At 43.3% G+C, this 18,513-nt stretch overlaps 1 long non-coding RNA gene across 2 annotated transcripts in view; it reads left to right on the top strand.

Annotated features, from left to right (window-relative positions):
• Positions 1–18,513, top strand: part of LOC128778627 (uncharacterized) — a 124,176-nt gene that overhangs the window by 19,344 nt on the left and 86,319 nt on the right. For both annotated transcript variants that reach the window (XR_008424301.1, XR_008424300.1), the window contains exon 2: positions 14,160–14,250. This is a non-coding gene — a long non-coding RNA (uncharacterized LOC128778627). The remainder of the gene's footprint in view (positions 1–14,159; positions 14,251–18,513) is intronic.

The following is an 18,513-nucleotide window of genomic DNA, read 5'->3' as shown; positions in this document are numbered from 1 at the left end:
CTTACATAACTCGCCTTTGAGCAACCTAGAATCTTGCTTCAAATCAAAGGTTTCACAACTGCATAGTTGATTTCCAGCATCCCATATTGCACTTAGTGTAATTATCAGAGACTAGAGAAGAAACCAGGTCAACTCCAAGAATTTGAGAAAACAATAATCAGTTCTTACGAACTCACTAAATGGGCCAAGTCCTGGGATTTGAAGCCAGGTCTGTTGGTGGAGTGGAGAGAGGGTGAGAATCAGGGCTGTCTTCACAGAGGGACTCTTGAATTAGGTTTTAAAGGCTTAACAGAAATGGATAGGCAGACACAGGTGAAATAGGCCCTCCACACAAAGTGAAAACATGTGCAAAAGTATGGGGGTATGAAACCGATGAGTTCATAAAACTATGGTAGTTTGGCATAACAAACTGGTGAGATCTACTATATCCTTTTAGTACAGGAGGATTCCTGCAAGCTCACTGAAAACTCTGGAACATCTGAGATACTCTCCAAGAGTATGTTGGCATGAGAATTCCATAGCCTCTTGAAGGAAAATGCAAAGCTGACCTTCCTGACTGGCTCACGTCTCCAGGACTATCAGGATTAAAATGCTAGTTTGCAGAGATCACGAATGTTCTTCAAGTGGGTCCTCACTCGAGCCTGGGATTCATCTTGGAATATAAGACCCAAGAGAAATTGGCCTCCGATTGGAATGCACTGGTTGACTACTGGTGAGGGGTACCAGTTTCTGAGAATGATATACACTTGTGTTTCTTAAATGCTTTCCCCTCAATCCTTGAAATGGAGAGGGAGCGAGTCAACTGAGGAGAGCAAGTGGGAGCCACAGTGGATGTGAAGCACTACCAACAGAGCTCATGGGCTCTTTGGAAAAGCCATTCCCAAGCTTTCTCCCTGTGCCATGGTCTGTGCTGCTGTTACTCAGAAGAAAGTCGCAGTCCTTGGATCTGCTCCTAATTAGGTCAAGGCTTTATTTACAAACCCTTCCAGTGATGGGATGTCATTCTAATGCCTGTGAAATGTGTTGACGTCACTGCTGTAGTCTCTCAGTCCAGAACACCAGCCCCAAAGGCACCACATGGCAGAGGCTGTCGTAGCTGGTGTTTTCTCATTAATAATAATGAAAGTACTCCATAGTAACCAACACGTGGGTATCACTTTGCCCTGAAACAAGCCATTTTCATATATAAGATTTCCTTTATCACCTATTACATAAGCCTCAGGTAAGCATCTCTAACGATAACTCTAGTTTACAAATGGGGAAATTTAGCTTCGAAGAGATGATACAGATTTCACGATGTCGTACAGATAGTGAAGGACAACGCAAAGATTTGGGGGCCAGCTCTTTATGGCTCCAAAGCCCATTGCCTTTTCAATGTGTTTGCTATCGAAGCCTTTTGAGGCTCCATAAACTAATACACTTAAGTCCTAGTGCTCCTAAATGTCCTGTAGTTAGGCTGTCCTTTTACTCAAATGCAACCACTCAGTTTGGGATGGGAGAAAAGTACGGCAACCTTGTGTACTCAATGACCAGGCACCAAGCCACATGCACGCTGAATATGTCAGGATACAGCAACCTCCCTTGAAAGTTGCCTGTCTCGGGGTGGGGCGATTACGTTTTTCTTGTTCACCACTATATCCCCAGCACAGTGCCTGACACTTGGAAGACATTCAGTTGAACTGAGATGCTCATCTTTATCCCCATTTCTTAAAGAAGGAGCCCAAGACTCTGAGGAGCTAGCCAGCACACTTGAGATTATAGGGCCTGTGAGTAGCAGAGCAGGAGCTCAGACATAGGCTGCTGGTGGCCACAGATCCCAGTCTGTCCTCTGCCTGGAGCTGAAGCTGCCCGGCAGCCTTTCCAGCTACCAACTCTTTCTCTGAACTAAAGAGAGTTAACGAAATTGCCCTTGCATTTATTTGCCCAACTTGGATGTCCAAAGGGGGTGTGTATGTCAGCATGCACACGTGCTTGTACATGCTTGGGTATTTGGGGAGGATTTATAGAGTATATGGCAGTCCTTTCTACTTCATTTGCTTTTAGTCAGGAGACTCTAAATTTCTGAGAATCCATTGCTAGGAGCATTTCTAGGAGACTGCTCATTTTGCCAAGTTTCTAGATAAAACATTCTGCACGTTCTTTCATTCTTACCTTAGATTTAATTCAGACTATCTCTCTTATGTTTCTTTTCCTTTTTCTACAAACTAGACCATCCTTGAATGCCAAGCAAAGTTAATCTTAGTGCACGAAAGACCCAGCCCACTAGGATTGCCATGTGAAAAACACAGATTTTACCACAGTGATGGGTCTTTCATCCTTGGGGGTAAGAACTGGGGTGGGGGGGTTGCCTCCTTCATCTCAGAGGCCGCAGACATCTATGATTAACTATACAAAAGTGCCAGTTTGATGATAAAAGCTGTACTTAACATTGATTCCTCTGCTATAGCAGGAGTCTGGGGGGGTGCAGCATTTTTTTTTTAATGGAAGCTTTTGTTAACATCAGATATCTAATTAACTTAGGTTTTAAAACGACTGAGGTGCTGTGTCCTCAAGAGAGATGGTTATCAGAATAGTTTCATCTCACACAATTACGCTACACCTACTCTAGAAGAAAGAATTAAAATGTTTCTTTCCTAAAGAAAGCCAATGTATCGAATAACAAGGAAGCATTCTGTGGTGGGATCCCTGTCCATGCAGTTGAGGCTAGATCAACTTACTAACAAGCATAATCATCATATCCAGAGTTCGCCTCAGGAAATGCCTTCCAGAATTAAAAAAAAAAACAAAAACAAAAACAAAAAAACACAGCGTCTGTGCCCACAAGGATGATTTGGCTCCCCCGACGATGAAAGGCTCCAGCTGCTCTGCACTTATAATCAAACTGACTCCCCCCTCAGTCTCCCCCTGCTCATCCATCACACGGTAATAACAGACTTGCTGTGGCTGCCGATCTCCAAAATGGTGTTTAGGGCATCAAATGCTTCCACTACCACCTCCTTGCATGATGACTCCCAAGTGTGTGTCTTCAACCCAGGTCTTCCTCTCCCATTCCCCTAGACTCCGAATCAAGCTCCTCAGCTGCTGTTGGACATGCAGACTTGCTACCAATACTCTCCAGGACAATGTCTCCAAAACCAAGCTCACCCTCTTCCCCTCTTCGCCTCCCAGCACAAACGCGCTCCTTCGCTCAGATTCCCCGCCTGACCAGCCCCACTATCCTGACAGTCGCTCACAACCCTTATTTTAAGGGTTAACATTATTATTTTTTTTTTTTTTGGTAGACTTTATGTTTGAGAACAGTTTTGGATTTACGGAAAAATTGGGAACATAGTGCAGAGAGTGCCTATATACCCCATAGTTAGTTTCCTTGTGAGCATCTTATATTAGCGTGGTTCATTTGTTACATGTCATAAACCAGTATTGGTGCATTGTTAACTAAAGTCCATACCTTATTCAGATTTTACCTCAAATATCCATTTTTAGGCCATTTGGGTGGCTCAGTTGGTTAAGCATCTGACTCTTGATTTCAGCTCAGGTCATGATTTTGTGAGATTGATCCCTGCATCAGGCTCTGCACTTACAATGTGGAGTCTGCTTGGGATTCTCTCTCTCCCTCTTTCTCTACCCCTTCCCCACTCTCTCTCTCTCCCTCTCTCTCTCTCTCTTGCCCTCTCCCTTTCAAGTAAATAAATGTTAAAAAATAAAATAAAATAAAGTAAAATAAAATAAAATATCCATTTTCTGTCCAGGACCCCATCCAGGACACCACATTACATTTTGTAATCATGTCTCCTTAGTTTCCTCTCGGCTGTGAATCCCTCAGGCTTTCTTTGTTTTTAATTAGCTTAATAGGTTAGACTACTGGTGGTCAGGTATATTCTATAATATCCTACTGAAATTTGCTGATGTTTTCTCATACTAAAATGGGGTTATAGGTTATTAGGATAAACACTACAGAAGTTAAGTACTGACATTATTTGTAAAGCATTGTTTGGACATTGGACAGGGTTGGTCACTGCCTTCGTTTAATAGAGGAAAGGTTAATACTAATTCTGATATTGCAGTTATTAAACCGAATCATAGTTGTTGTTTTTTTTCCTCTTCCCTTCTAGTCTGTAAACTCTTTGAGGATAGAGACTGAACCTGATTCATCTCTTTATCTTCAGAATCTAGCACTGGGCATGAGCCCAAGTCTATGACTGAGACTTGAAAAATGGGCTTGAGAAATGTTTGAAGCTTTGGTTCATTGCCTCATCTGTAGAGTGGGATAATAGAATATATTTCTAAGGATTTTTTATGATGAAATTAAAATATTAAGATCCTCGGCACGGGGCCTTGCACACAGAACAAGTACTCAAATATGTTACCTGTTACCACTTCTATCACCGTCATTAGGATCTATGTGTTATGCAAGATACACTGGAGACCCAAAGACTTCACTATGTTCTGCTCCATATCCAAAGTAGTAAATTTAGTGATTCAATGGGAACAGAAGGGCCAAGCTCAGCTTTACGCTTTATAGAATTCTCTTCTGTAAAATTCATGCTGCATTTGGTGCACTCTGATAGGACTACTTTGACAAGACTCCTTAACAATGGTCCAGATGCAAAAGAAACATAAGGCATCTACTATCAAGGCCTTATGAATTGACTGCCACTAATAATACAGGGCAGCATTTGATGAGAAGCCAACCAGAGGCAGTGTGGATGTGGGAAGTTCTGAGAAGGGGCTGTGTCTGTGTGGGCTCTATTGTTACAAAGACCTGATAAGTGGGCATTGAAGGACGGGCCACATTTTGATAGGCAGAGAAAAAGGCTATAAAGCCATAAGCAGGGATCTGGAAAGAGTGCGTACACAAAAATTCAGTGCCTGAGAGGACCCCTACCTGCCTGGCCCCAGGATTTAGGCAATCAAGAGTAGGAGGTGACATTGGACAGGACATTAGAGCAAGATAACAGGATGAGGGTGGCTTGAAAGCTGGCCTGTTGAGTAAAGGAGAGACACTTATATTTTTGAGCAAGAAATAAATGGGTAAAGATGGAATTTTCAGGAGGTAGCTTTGCCTGCAGTGGGCATGACTAGCTGGAGAGGGAAAGACTAATGGTGAAAAGATTAAGTTCATTCATTCATTTATTGATCCATTGGTCACATATGTACTTGGCAGATACTTACCGAGCTCCTTTCAGACTCTGGGCATATGCAGGCATATAGGTCTTAGTCCCTGCCCTAAGGGTCTTATAGACTAGAGAGAAGGGAAGATTAAAGAAGTCTCTGCTCTTCACCAGACTAGCTCACAGCAAAGCCAGAGAGAAAAGATGGGAATAATATGTGGGAGATAAATAGATCAATGGATAAATTAGATAACATATCTCTTATAAAAGCAAATGAAACAAGTTATGGTTCAAGAAGTAGGAGGAGAATCTAAGAGGACAGAGGTTTAAGAAGGGGGTAATCAGTGATGTCAAACACTACTGGTACAAGATACAGAACTTGCCCAGGGACAATGACACCTAACAGCAACAATGACAATAAACAACAATGACGACAACAACAATAATACCACTTTTAAACAATTGCTGTGTTCCAGAACCTGAAACCATTCTTTTTTTTAATGTTTACTTATTTATTTTTGGAGAGAGAGAGAGAGAGAGCGAGAGCGAGCACAGAGCCCAATGCAGGGCTCGAACTCACGAACCATGAGATCACAACCTGGACCGAGATCAAGAGTGGGACACTCAACCAACTGAGCCAGCTAGGCTCCTCAGAACCTGAAACTATTCGAAGGCACTTCATATATGTTTTCTCATTTTTCTTTGTGCCTAATGCAGCATAAGGTACGCAGTACTTCTCAATAAATGACTCATATTCTAGGCCAAACTTGAGCACTCTTAGGAATCTGGATGTTTGAATAATATGGCTGGTGCTGGAATGTCAGAAATAGGGTTTATAGGTTGATAGAGTAGTAGTTTCTTTCCTTTGGTCACACTGTCTGGGTTAAATCATTGGTTTCCTCCTAAATGGTAAAATCTGGTCTGATAACATACCTTCCCTTTGTCCTGTATGAGAATGCATTTCTTACTATGTGGGGTTGGGTGGAGCCCAGAATGTTCTTCAACCTAAACTCTCTGGCAAATAGGACCACTGAGTAATAGCCTGGACCTTTGGGAGATCAGTTATTCTTTTCCTAAAGCATTGATGTTCCAAAGCACATTCTAAAAAAAAGAGAGCGTGTGTTCTGAGCATAGACTCGATTCAGACAAGGAATCTGGGGAGGTGGGCAGATGGAGATGGACTGTACTTTCAAGAAAAGTGGTTGATGGCCGTGTTGTCTCCATGGCATCTCAGAACTGCTTGATATTCATCCAGAAACTGATCATATTTTAGAACAACAGGAGATTTCTGCTGAGTAACTGTTTGTCTGGGGAACCAAGTCTCTCTCAGAATGCAAGGGGTGACATCATATAAAAAAAATTATTATCATTGGTGTGCCTTCCATTTAGGCTAGGACTCACTAACTGTCAAATGCATGAAGTGGCTTTCCACATATATATGAGTTACCCATCCAACAATCTCTTTATAAAGAACTTTCAGAGATACAGTGGAGTACATTATAAAGTTACAGAATACAAATAAGAAAAACAAACACGTTTTTAAAACTCAACATGTTTAAAGGGGGAAGAGGAATTCGGGTGCTAAAATAAACCTTAGCAAGCATCTCCTTTAAGCCAGCAAGGCTACATCCTGCTCATAAGGCCTGCCCTAATAAAAGACAGGCCTATAATGCCCTCTGCATCATGGACTTAGTTCTAAACTCTTCTTGCCCTGATGTTCACTCCACTTCTAGGAGGGCATAGAGCATGACATAGGTATTTTTTAGGGTGGAAGATTTCACCCACGATCACTCATGTAGGGAATCCAGGATTCAAACCTTGTTCTTCCATCTGCTCCCAATTTCTTCCTGTCCATCCGGTGGCCTTCCAAAGGCTGACATTGACCCCATGATCAATTAAAAGTTACAGGCAAAATCAGGTTCCTTCAGAAAGCATGAACCAGTCTGGAAGAAAGAAGTGGGACAGCGATTGTGAGAATAAAGGGTTAGGTGACAGGAATCAACATTAGTGGGTAGCTTAGTTGTGATAAAGAAAAAAAAAAAAACAACTAGTCACTACAGTTACCTGCCTTGTCCTTTCCAAGACCCTTTTGCTCTTTACCCTGTGTTTCCTGTAAGTACATCCTCTTGTACATGGTATTTTGAAATCATATGTCTACCAAGTACATGATTTAAGTTTTGCTTTTCAAATATGTATGAGGACTTGTGTTATATAGGAAAGCTGGTCAGAGGCCATGCCTGTGGTGGCAGTAAAGCAAGCCCGGTGGGTTGTTCTGTCCCAGCTATTAAAACATTTAACTTCACAATTCGTAAAATATTTCAATACTGGAGGGAGGGAGATGTGAGGATGGGCTGCTGCACAGGGGAGAGAATGGAATCCTATGTGGTCAGGAAGAAGCCAGACAGCCCCCACAATGCTGCCCTCAGGGCATAAGGGGGGCTCCAGGATTTGGCCACCTGCTCCCAGGAAGAATGCATCACAGGTGAGATATGTGCCTTGTTCAACCTGGACCTGGCCTCATTTACTTTTAATTCTGTGTCTCCATGAAAACTTCCAGTGAATGGTAGAGATGGAATGGGAATGGAGTCCCATCAGCAGCAGGTCCTCATGGACGGGAATCCCAAATCCTTTTAACTTGCTTGGTAGCACTGTGGAATTTCCATAACTAGACACACACACACACACACACACACACACACACACACACACACATTTTCCTGAACTTTACCCCTCTGTCTAAAATCCATTGTTCCTAAAATCATAGCAGATTTGTCAACATTTGACTTGGGATGGATGGGAAGAAAAATAAAGCAGGGTACAGTAATTCAATTTGACAAAACTCAATGTTTATTCAACTTAGCTCAAATGTTTGTTTAACACCCTACTAGACCATGGTGTGGGGAACCAGACAGGGTTTCTGCCCCAAAGAATCCCAACCAAATCGGTACACTCCAGGCTCATGTTTCTTTCAGGGCAGCACTCACGTGACCAGGCTTAGTTTCACCTCACGAGTTTATGAAAATTCAATTCTTTGGCCACCTGCTGGCTTACAAAATTATGATATCTAGTGTGGTAGGACCCAGGAATCTGTGTTCTTAAAAAGCCATCACAGGTGACTCTGACACATTGTAACTTTGAGATTATCTGCCTTACTTTGGCTCCTAACCAACTATGGTGTTTTATTTCTGGACCTCAAACACAACTTGGTGGCCCACCTGGTGATGGCGGCCACCACACCACATTTGCAGCACACATTTCTTGAGCCTCTAACATGCAGGAAATTGCAACTGACTTCACCTGGGACTCCGGAACAAAAATATCTTGGCCCAACCAAAAGCTCTTGTTGGCCCATATGTCACAAGAACAAACCATAGAGAAAAAGATACAACCATAACTTGAGGAGTAGAATGGAATTCAGTGCCCAGACTTTAAGTTCAAATGTACACATTAGACTGGCTCCCTTCCACCACCTGGTCCCCAGCACTAACCTTTGAAGTGGGTACTTTGACCATCTGTGTTTCACAAAATGAGGGTGTCAGCTCAACAATTCTGAGTGGCCTGTCCATGCTACAGAAATTTTAATCCAGCTCCCCTAACTCCAAGTCCAAGGTTATTAGAAGCTTCCACTTTGGGAAGAACATTTCTATAAGGTCCATATCCAAGGGTATAATGCTTCAACAGGAAATGGGGCAGATGTAGGTCAACCACAGCCACTGCGAACAGGCTGAGATATGCTGTTATAGGTCATTGACCTAAGCCTTGGATCATAGGTTGGGTCATAGGCCTGCCTTTGCTGCTTACTAACTAGGTGACCTCTGATATGTTACCACCATCCATGCAGTTGTCCAAACGCAAAGCCCATGGCTTGTCCTCAACACCTCCCTCTCACTCTTCATGTAATCCACCCTTACAGATTTTGCCTTCTGAATATCTTCAAGTTTGCACACTCTTCATCCCCACCGATATCACCTTAGAAGTCACAGCATGTCAGTCCCTTACTTAAAACCCTTCAACAGCTCCAATTTATCTTGGGATAAAATGGAATCTCTTGCTACGGCCTCCAGGGTCCAGCATACCTCCACAGACTCATCCTGAGCCACTTGTTGCTTTGCTGTCTGGGCTCCGGTCACACTGGTGTTTCTATCTTTCAAATACTCCATGTTTCTTTCTGCTCTGAAGCCTTGAGAGACTTTGGTCCTCCCCAGGGAATACTTCTCACATCCTAATTCACCCACTGAACTCAACTCATGCTTCAGATCTTAGCTCATTATCTTTGCCCTTGAGGGCCTTCCTCATTCCTCCTGCCCCCTCTTCCCTACCACTAACTCAGTTCCTCCTGTTACACACTCTCCTAGTTCGCTGCACTTACCATAGTTTGCAATTATGCAGCCTGTGGTGACTTCCTACCTCATCTATAGAGTGTGAACTCACTCTTAGTACCTGATTACAGAAATGGGACATTGTAAAAACAGTAACAGTGGAGCTGGTGCTGGTGCAGCTTATACCAGTAGCTAATGTCATTGTGTGAAGCATGTGCCAGACTTGCTCTTAAGTGCTTTCTTGAACCGGTTCTCTTAAACCTGAACAACCTGGGATGAATTAATGTACCTAATTTCTCTGAGCATCATTTTCCTTATAGACAAAATGGAGAAAGTAACATGTGAGAAAATCACAACCAAATTTGAAGTACTTTGTATTTTCTTTAACAATTCACAAATGAAAGGATTTAATATTTTATTTTATTGCTATTTACTTAAATTCGAGTTAGTTAATATACAGTATAGTCTTGGCTTCAGGAGTAGAACCCAGTGATTCATCTCTGACGTATGACGTCCAGTGCTCATCCCGAGAAGCGCCCTCCTTAATGCCCATCACCCATTTAACTCCTCCAGCAACCCTCAGTTTGTTCTCTGTATTTAAGAGTCTCTTAGGGTTTGCCTCCCTCTCTGTTTTTATCTTATTTTTCCTTCCCTTCACCTGTGTTCCATCTGTTGAGTTGCTCAAATTCCACATATGAGTGATATCATATGATATCTGTCTTTCTCTGATGACTTATTTCACTTAGCATAATACCCTCTAGTTACATCCACATTGTTGCAAATGGCAAGACTTCATTCTTTTTCATCACTGAGTAGTATTCCATTATATGTATATACCACATCTTTATCCACTCATCAGTCAACGGACATTTGGTCTCTTTCCGTAATTTGGCTGTTGATAGTGCTGCTATAAACATTGGGATGCATATGCCCCTTTGAATAAACATTTTTTTTGTATCCTTTGGATAAATTCCTAGTGGTGCAATTGCTGGGTCATAGCATAGTTCTATTTTTTTTTAATTTTTCCATGGGTTTTAAAAATTATAAGCATGTGTATATAAAGCCACTTTTACTTTATTTTTTAATTTTTTTAAATTTTTTAAGTTTATTTATTTATTTAGAGAGAGGGAGAAAGAGAGGGAGGGGCAGGGAGAAGGAGAGACAGAATCCCAAGCAGGCTCCATGCTGCCAGTACAGAGCCCGATGCTGGGCTTGAAACCGTAAATCCCGAGACCATGACCTAAGCCAAGGTCAAGAGTCAGACGCTTAACTGACTGAACCACCCCAGGTGCCCCACCCTTTACTTTATTCTAAATCATCATTTCTCCACTTAAAACAAAAATTATCACCACCAATCCCCAACAAAGAGAAAACATAAATTAAGATGTAAATTTTCCCTAATGAGAAAAATTCTTAAGATTTCTTTGGGTAGAGTAGAGCTTTGGGGGGCCACAAACCATGGGAATACCTAAGTTCTTTTTTTTTTTTTCTTTCACATCCAAGATGCAATTTTTATCCCTTTGGCAGTAATATCCTCCATTCAAGAACAAATGTCCTAAAAGAAATGAAAGAGGAAAGGAGAAAGGGAAGAAGAAACGGAGGGAGGGAGGGAGGGAAGGAAGAGTAAATTGGAGGAGCTGTAGAGATGCCTTAATGGAAGATGATGGCGGGAGAAGCCGATGAAGCCAAGCCACCAGTTGTCAGCATTGTGATGGGGCCACCTCTGCTCCTCATATTCCTCTCTGTTCCTCTCTGTATGAATGTCTGTTCCCTTCTCATTTCTTCCACTTCTCCCTCCTCAACTGCCATCCTGAAACATGCCAGATGAGGCTCAATGGTGTGTGATCCGAGTGTGAGCATCCGGGCCCAGGTGCCGTCCTCAATCAAGGACGTACAACTTGCTGATGACAGAATTCCACCCAGAGAAGAGTTGAGAAAGGCATAACCCCTTTGGGAGAATCTGGAGAGGCTGCAGAAAGTAAAGTAGCCTTTGGATTTGGGCTGGAAAGAGGGACAGGGCTTTGATAGGCAGTGATAGGAAGGGTGAGGCTGAGGGGAGGAAAATAAAGGCATCAAGAGTAGAGGATGCGGCCAGGGGAATATCTGGTGTGATGGTGTCTGCTATGACGGGAAGGAGTGGCAAGTAAGACTAGAACTCTTGGAGATTCTTGAATGACAGGATTAAAGATTTACTAGGAGTCATGGACTGGTCATTCACTGGTGGAGTGATCCGTACTGGCAGCTGAATGGAGAGTGAAGCAGGAGCAGGTAGAAGGAACCCAAGGAGCAAAGTTTTCTCATAGACCAGGACCACATTTCCCAACCACACTTTTGACTGTTGGAGCTCAATGTTGGGGGGGAGGGGCAGTCCTGTGCATTGTAAGACGTTTAGTGGCATCTCTGACCTCTACCTACTAGATGCCAACTGGGACAACCAAAAATGTCTCTAGACATTGCCAGTGTTTCTTGGGGGACAAAATTGCCCGTTTGAGAACAACTGAGCTAAACAAGGACTAAAGAGGGACTGACCCAGGGTGGCCACAAAGGAAAAGGAGGACAGCCACCAGACAGCTGATGTTTTAAACTTTACAAATGTGAGGATAAGGCAAATGTGTTTCAAGTATGAATGGTTGGGAAAACGGCAGTAAAATTCATGGAGAATGAGCATAGAGAGAGGGGGAGAGAAAATCCTAAGTAGGCTCTGCCCTGTCAGCACAGAGCTTGACATGGGGCTTGAACTCACAAACCATGAGATCATGACCTGAGCTGAAATCAAGAGTCAGGTGTTTAACCGAACGAGCCAACCAGGCTCCCCAAGGAATTTCATTTCTTAAATGCTTTGCTTGCTATTTCTGGACACACGTAGAGATGGAGATGTCCTATAAGTTAATAGATGTACAGAAAAACTCTCATGGAGCAAAGAATAGGTGGATCGGTGGCATCTGTCGAAAGAGAATGGAAGCTAGAGACAGAATCATGGTGATGAACAGAGTCACGACAAGAACATCTAGAGATGAGAGCCGAGTTTAGAACCCTACGTAGTGGTTCTTGCAATGAAGAGTAACAAGGTACAAGCAAAGCATATTTTCCATGGTGTAGCCCGGATGGTAAAGAAGAATAAACTGAGCTCCTTGGGAATCCAGATGTTCGGCTCAAAGCTATCTCAAAAAGCAGTTTTCATTGCAATTGCAAGTTTCATCTTTAAAATTCTTTTGAAATATGTAGCTTAGCACGTATTATGGGTTGGTTTGCTTTGCCATGAAAATATTTTAAAGTATTTACTTTCTCCCCACAATGCTTAAGCAGTATAGTCTAGTAGATTCAATTTTACTGGCCAACAGTTTTGCCCGCCCCCTCATCCAGGGCACTCATACCCTTGTTTGAGATACAGGAGTAGAGAAAATAATACAGAATTGGGAATTTGACAAATACAAATGCAGTTTCTTATCCTGCCACTCATTAGCTGTGTGACCTTAAGCAGGTATCTTGAGCTCTCTGAACTTTGGTTTCTCAACACTAAAATTGGGCCACTACTGCCAACCTCCATTGTGAAGGTCAAATGAGATAAAATATATAAAGGGAATAACAGATGTTTAATAGGCAGCTCGTTTATTGTTTGGATGAGGGAGAAAGAAGGTGGGATGTATAGAAGCAGAGAAGGGATGGCTGAGATACTAAGAAAAGGTAGGTTAATATCCTAACAGCTTGAGGAAGACACCATTCCCAGAGTTAAATCGTTTTGTAGCATTATCAACTGGCTCAGAAAGGTAAAGGCACCTGAAAAGAATCTTTGGAATTGGCATCTCAGCTTCTTTTCTGTGTAACAAGAGAGCAGTGATAGGGACCTGCTGGATGGTGCAGTGCAATTAACTAGCAAGTGGAAGGTGACTAGGAGGAAAAAACCTTCTTCCCACCAATTTGATGAGGAAGGAAAATGCCGTGGTATGGGAGGTAGCGAGACTGGACAAGGTCATGAAGATGAACTTACAACGGACTACCTGAGCTTTGAAAAATCCATCAGAAAAAGAGCTAATAGGCAGCACAACCTGAATGGAACATCCACACGTAGGACAGTACGTCAGTTGTGGGCTTGCATCTTGCATTTTTTTAGGCAAACATTAGAAAATCATTCATTGCAGATTTCTTGCACTGTTACACATACACACATATGCACCATGGCTCTATGGTTATTACAAGTATAAGCAAATGCCATGTTTAAAGAAAATCAGACAGAACAGTTTATTATGAGTCTCTAAGACAAAATAAAAATTATGTACCATATCTCCAAGTTAGTACATAATGGAATTTTTTTTTCCTTAAAATATCTCCTACAGCTTGTGTTTCAAACTTTTTAAAGGTTTTTAAAAGTTCTGCCCTAAACAATTCCAACCGTAGTTTAATCTATTGTAACAGTTCCTCGGCACAATGAGTCCTCCAGCATCGTAGCTCACACCCTTCCCTAATGTGGTAAGATCAGTGGAAGCCCCAGGCTGGTAAAAGATACCTAAGTCTGAAAACATCTGCAGCTCTCTGCAGGCATGTGTTATGGAGGCTGAATCACAAAATATACCGAGTCACAAAAACAACAAGTTGATGACCGTGAGATTTTGTTAAAATCACCGTATCAATAGCAACTAGATTTTTAGGCATTGGGATTAGGTATTGACATAAAGCTAATAAATATCCCGTCTTCTTATATAAAGAAGTATCATTTCTTTAAAACTAACAGGGTATCCTGGGAGCAAATCACCATCAGCCACTCCTCTAAACTCCTGGATGTTGTTCTGAGACATCTCACCGTGACAGCACCTGCGACACAGGTAAGCTTCGTGGAAATGCTCAGGTGAAGAGGGGCGAGGGGAAGTTGACGGAAGGACAATTTTCACTGATGGCAGGACAAGCGATGAGGAAATAGCTTGGTCACAGCTGGCTCCAATCAAGTCTTTACCACAGAGAACAACTCTCACACTGGGAAGGTCAGTGGAATTCTTTATATTTAGGAGTTCTTTCTTATAAAAAAATTCATCGTGGCCAGTTTAATAGTGTAAACTTGAGAGGCAGAAATAGCTCCATAAAAACAAAATTAAAACCCAAAACCCTTCTTCCTACTAATTTTGAGTACTATGGGAAAAATCTCTAGCTACTGTTCTTGCTGAGGGGCGTAGTGTGGTCTGCAGAGGTCTGTGGATATTGACATGTTCTTCTCTGGTCATTTCCATGTATCAACTGTAGAGAGAGATCATGGTAATTCCAATGCTTTCTTGTCTAAATACCAAAAGAACTCATCCCCCATAACCAAACACAGGAATGACAAAACGATAATAATCTCCCAAACACGTTAACACATTCTGTGTGACCTCAGCATGTCTGTAAAACCTGTTGTGAAAGAACAGTGACAGACAGGCAGGACAAAAACGCATTGACATCACTTCTGCACTGGGCTGAGGTGCGGCCATTACTGAGAAGACAGTAGCCTTTTCCTAGCAGGTCCTGAAGCCACAACGGGGCCCAGGAGGCAATGTCCCCAGAGCCCTTGCAACAGCTGGCTAGAGTCAGAGGGTGGGGCAGCTGAGCCAGGGGCCAGTGAGACTTTGGAGAGATGGCCCACACATGCCTTAGGCAAGCACATTTAGCTTACCCAGGTAGCTGTTCTTTTCCTCTCCTTCCACATGGAGCATCAGACACCCCCTTCTTCCCTGAGACTTAGGGGCCACGATGTCCCGCGGGCCCCCTGCATCTGCTGCCTGGACCGCTGCGAGCACTTCCTAGTCTCTCTACTGTCTTCTCCGCTTCTCCCATCCACCCTTGGCATGAACCCTGCAGCGTTTCTAAAAGCAGACTTAGAATGTGCAATTCACTGGCCTGGCAGTCTCCACTTGGTCCCCATCGCCAAGGCTGTAAAACTTCTTCTCCTTAGCCTGCAGTAGAAGGAGCCTCTCATCCTGGCCCCTGCATTTCTCTCCGGTTTTACCTGCCATCCCTTCCCGACTGCTCACTATGTGCCAGCTGCACAAAATTCCACCAGACTTCTGAGACAGTCCGGTCCTTCCCAACTTGGTGGCTTTGCACAAGCTGTGCTGTCTACCTCGCATTCTCCCTTGTGGGAACCCCCTCCCTCCTTCAAGAGCCAAACGCAAATGTCATTTCCACAGTGAAGCCTTCACTGCATCTCCCTTGCCACCAAGGATAGAGGGAATAATTCCTTATGCTCCTGCAAAGTTTTCCACACACCTCCCTGAGAGAAGCACTATGGCATAGTGGCCACAAAGATGCACTCCATAGTAGATCGCCAGGGTTCAAAGCCCGGCTCAGTACATGCTACCTCTCTGACCTTGAGCAAAGTACCTCACCCATGCCTCAGTTTCATCAGCTGTAAAACGTGGGAGTAATAATAGTAAATACCACATAGGATTGCTGTCGGAAATAAGTGTGTTAAGCACTTAAAACTTTCAGAAGAGTTTCCATTCATAATAAATGCTCAGTGCGTGCTCGCTATTATCCTGTCCACTAAAAATTGAGTACTGTCATCATCTGCTTAGGTGTCTCCTTGTCTAGAAAAGAGGGTGGGGACTGTGTCTTACTCATGGCTATATTCCTGATGCCTGACAGTTCCATGTAATAGGCCCGCAATAAATGTTTATTGAACAAGTAGATTATTTTCTGGGCAGTAAAATATCCCCATGACTCCAGAGATTTTATCTCAGGGAACTTTATTTATTTCTTTGTTTTGCTCCACGGAAAAGAAGACATTACATAAATCCGTAAAGCACTCTGTCCTGCACAGAGCCACTTGAAGTCCGTCTCATGAGTCCCTCCATGAAGCGGGAGTATGGCATCCTGATCAGAGTCTTTGTTCTACCAGGGACTGTGTGTCCTTGAACAAGTCACTTTCATTCGTTTGCTCAAAATGTTCCTGTCGAACGTGAGTTATGTGTCAGTTCTAGGGACCAGAGAGAAAGCATTGCGCAAGACAGGCAAGGTTCCTATTCGCGAGGACCCCGAGTAGAGGGAAACAGTGTATCAAGTAATGAATAAGAGAAAGAAAAAAAAGTTGGATAGTTTTAAGTGCTATGATTGAAATAAAATAAGAAAACATGTGAGAAAGTGCCTGGAAAGGCTACATTTAAAAAGTAGGTCAAGGAAGGCTTTTCTGAAGGCCAACAGTAACATTTAGACTTGAGGTTGAGGCCTAGGGGAAGAAGAGTCCAAGCAGAGGGGGCAGCTGCTGCAAGGGTCTGATGTAAAATTGAACTCGGAGTGCTCCAGGGATCAGAAGAAATTCCGTGTGCCTGGAACTTGGGAGGGTAAGAGTAATACCACCTGAAGTCATTAAGAAAGGCAGGGGCCCCACAGGCGGGGGAAAGAAACTGGATTTTATACTAAGTGCAACAGGTGGTCACTGGAAGGTTTTGAGCCGGACAGTAATATGGTTTGATATCCGCTTTTAGAAGAGCCTAAAGGAGAATGGATTACGAGATAAGCAGAGGCGGGAGAATGAGCCGTGAGACCAGATAAGAGGCTATTCCTATAACGGGGGTGAATAGCACACAAGCTCAGGTGGTGTCTGTGGAGTAGGACTTGGTGAACCAGAGTCCTGATGCTGACGGATTGAATGTAGGGGTAAAGACAGAGGAGAATCAAGAACGGTTCCTAAGTTTTTGCCCGTGGTGTTTGAGGAAATCCTGTGGGCAATACATTCCGCACCTAGGAATACTACTCCAGTTCACCTTCCAGGTGGCATACAAGGCTCCCAGTCGTTGGATGGGGACAGCTGGGCAAGTACAGAATAGAGGTAGGAGATTCAAGACATCTGTCTTCAAAATGTTAAATTTGAGATGCCTGGTAGATATCCAAATGGAAAAGACGTGAAGTTACGTACCCAAGTCTTGAGTTCAGGGGAAGAGGTCAGAACTGCGGATAGGTAAGTAGGAATCACTGGCCTCACATAGCGTTTACAGCTACGGGGGCAGGTGTGATCACCTAGGACGAGTATATAGTCGAAGAAGGATCCCGGAGCAGAACCCTGGAAAGGGCACTATTTGAAGGTGGCATACTGCGGTCCAGCGAAATATACCAAAGGGAAGCAGCCAGTATCAAAGCATGAACTCCAGGAGAGATGTTCTTGGAAGCCAAGAGAAGAAAATGTTTCAAAACAAAGGGATTGGTAAACTGGGTCAAATGCTGCCAAGAGATGAATTAGGAAGAGGGTTAGATTTGGTAACATGGAAATCCTTTGGTGACCTTTCAGCTTCACATCTCATCTCTTGGACTCCGTGTGTCGAAAGAAAAAGGGAGGAAGGAAGGAAGGAAGGAAGGAAGGAAGGAAGGAAGGAAAGGGGAAGAAAGGGAGGAAGGAAGGAAAAGAATGGTTTTCAAACATTTTAAAAGCAGAAGTACTCTTTTCTTTTTTCTTTTTTTTATTATTTTAAATAATTTTTTTTAACCTTTATTGACTTTTGAGACAGAGAGAGAGAGAGCATGAATGGGGGAGGTTCAGAGAGAGAGGGAGACACAGAATCTGAAACAGGCTCCAGGCTCTGAGCTGCCAGCACAGAGCCTGACGTGGGGCTCGAACTCACGGACTGTGAGATCATGACCTGAGCCGAAGTCGGACGCTCAACCGACTGAGCTACCCAGGCGCCCCAGAAGTACTCTTTTCTTAACTCACTAAAAGAACCCCAAGACATGAAACAAAACAAAATCAGAGCTGCTGTAGCTGAAGCAGAAACTTCAAGAATGATCTCATCCCATCTCCTTGCTCCTACAATTGACCTAAAGGCAACTCTGAGAAACTCTGGGGCTCCTTGGAGCCTGAAACTGCTGGTGGGGAGCTCTGTAAGGGGCTCTTTGGCTAGGAGAATCTAAGTGGAAAGGTGTGAGTAACTCTCAGTCTGGTGAGCAACAGGCCGTTCACTGGCTAGGAACCTCTTTCCATGTGTTGGAAAGAAGACAGCATCCCAGGATTATGGGTAGGAATGCTTTAGGTCGTCTGTAATCATAGCTCGTTCTGGTTTCTGTACCCAGTTCCTTCCAGAGTAGGCCATTGGCTGCTTCGGGGCACACCCATTCAACTGGTTTGCCCA

Source organism: Panthera pardus, unplaced genomic scaffold (genome assembly GCF_024362965.1).
Source record: "Panthera pardus isolate Hobbes unplaced genomic scaffold, ASM2436296v1 HiC_scaffold_20, whole genome shotgun sequence".
Taxonomy (NCBI): Eukaryota; Metazoa; Chordata; class Mammalia; order Carnivora; family Felidae; genus Panthera; species Panthera pardus.
This window is presented reverse-complemented; position numbering and strand designations above follow the sequence as displayed.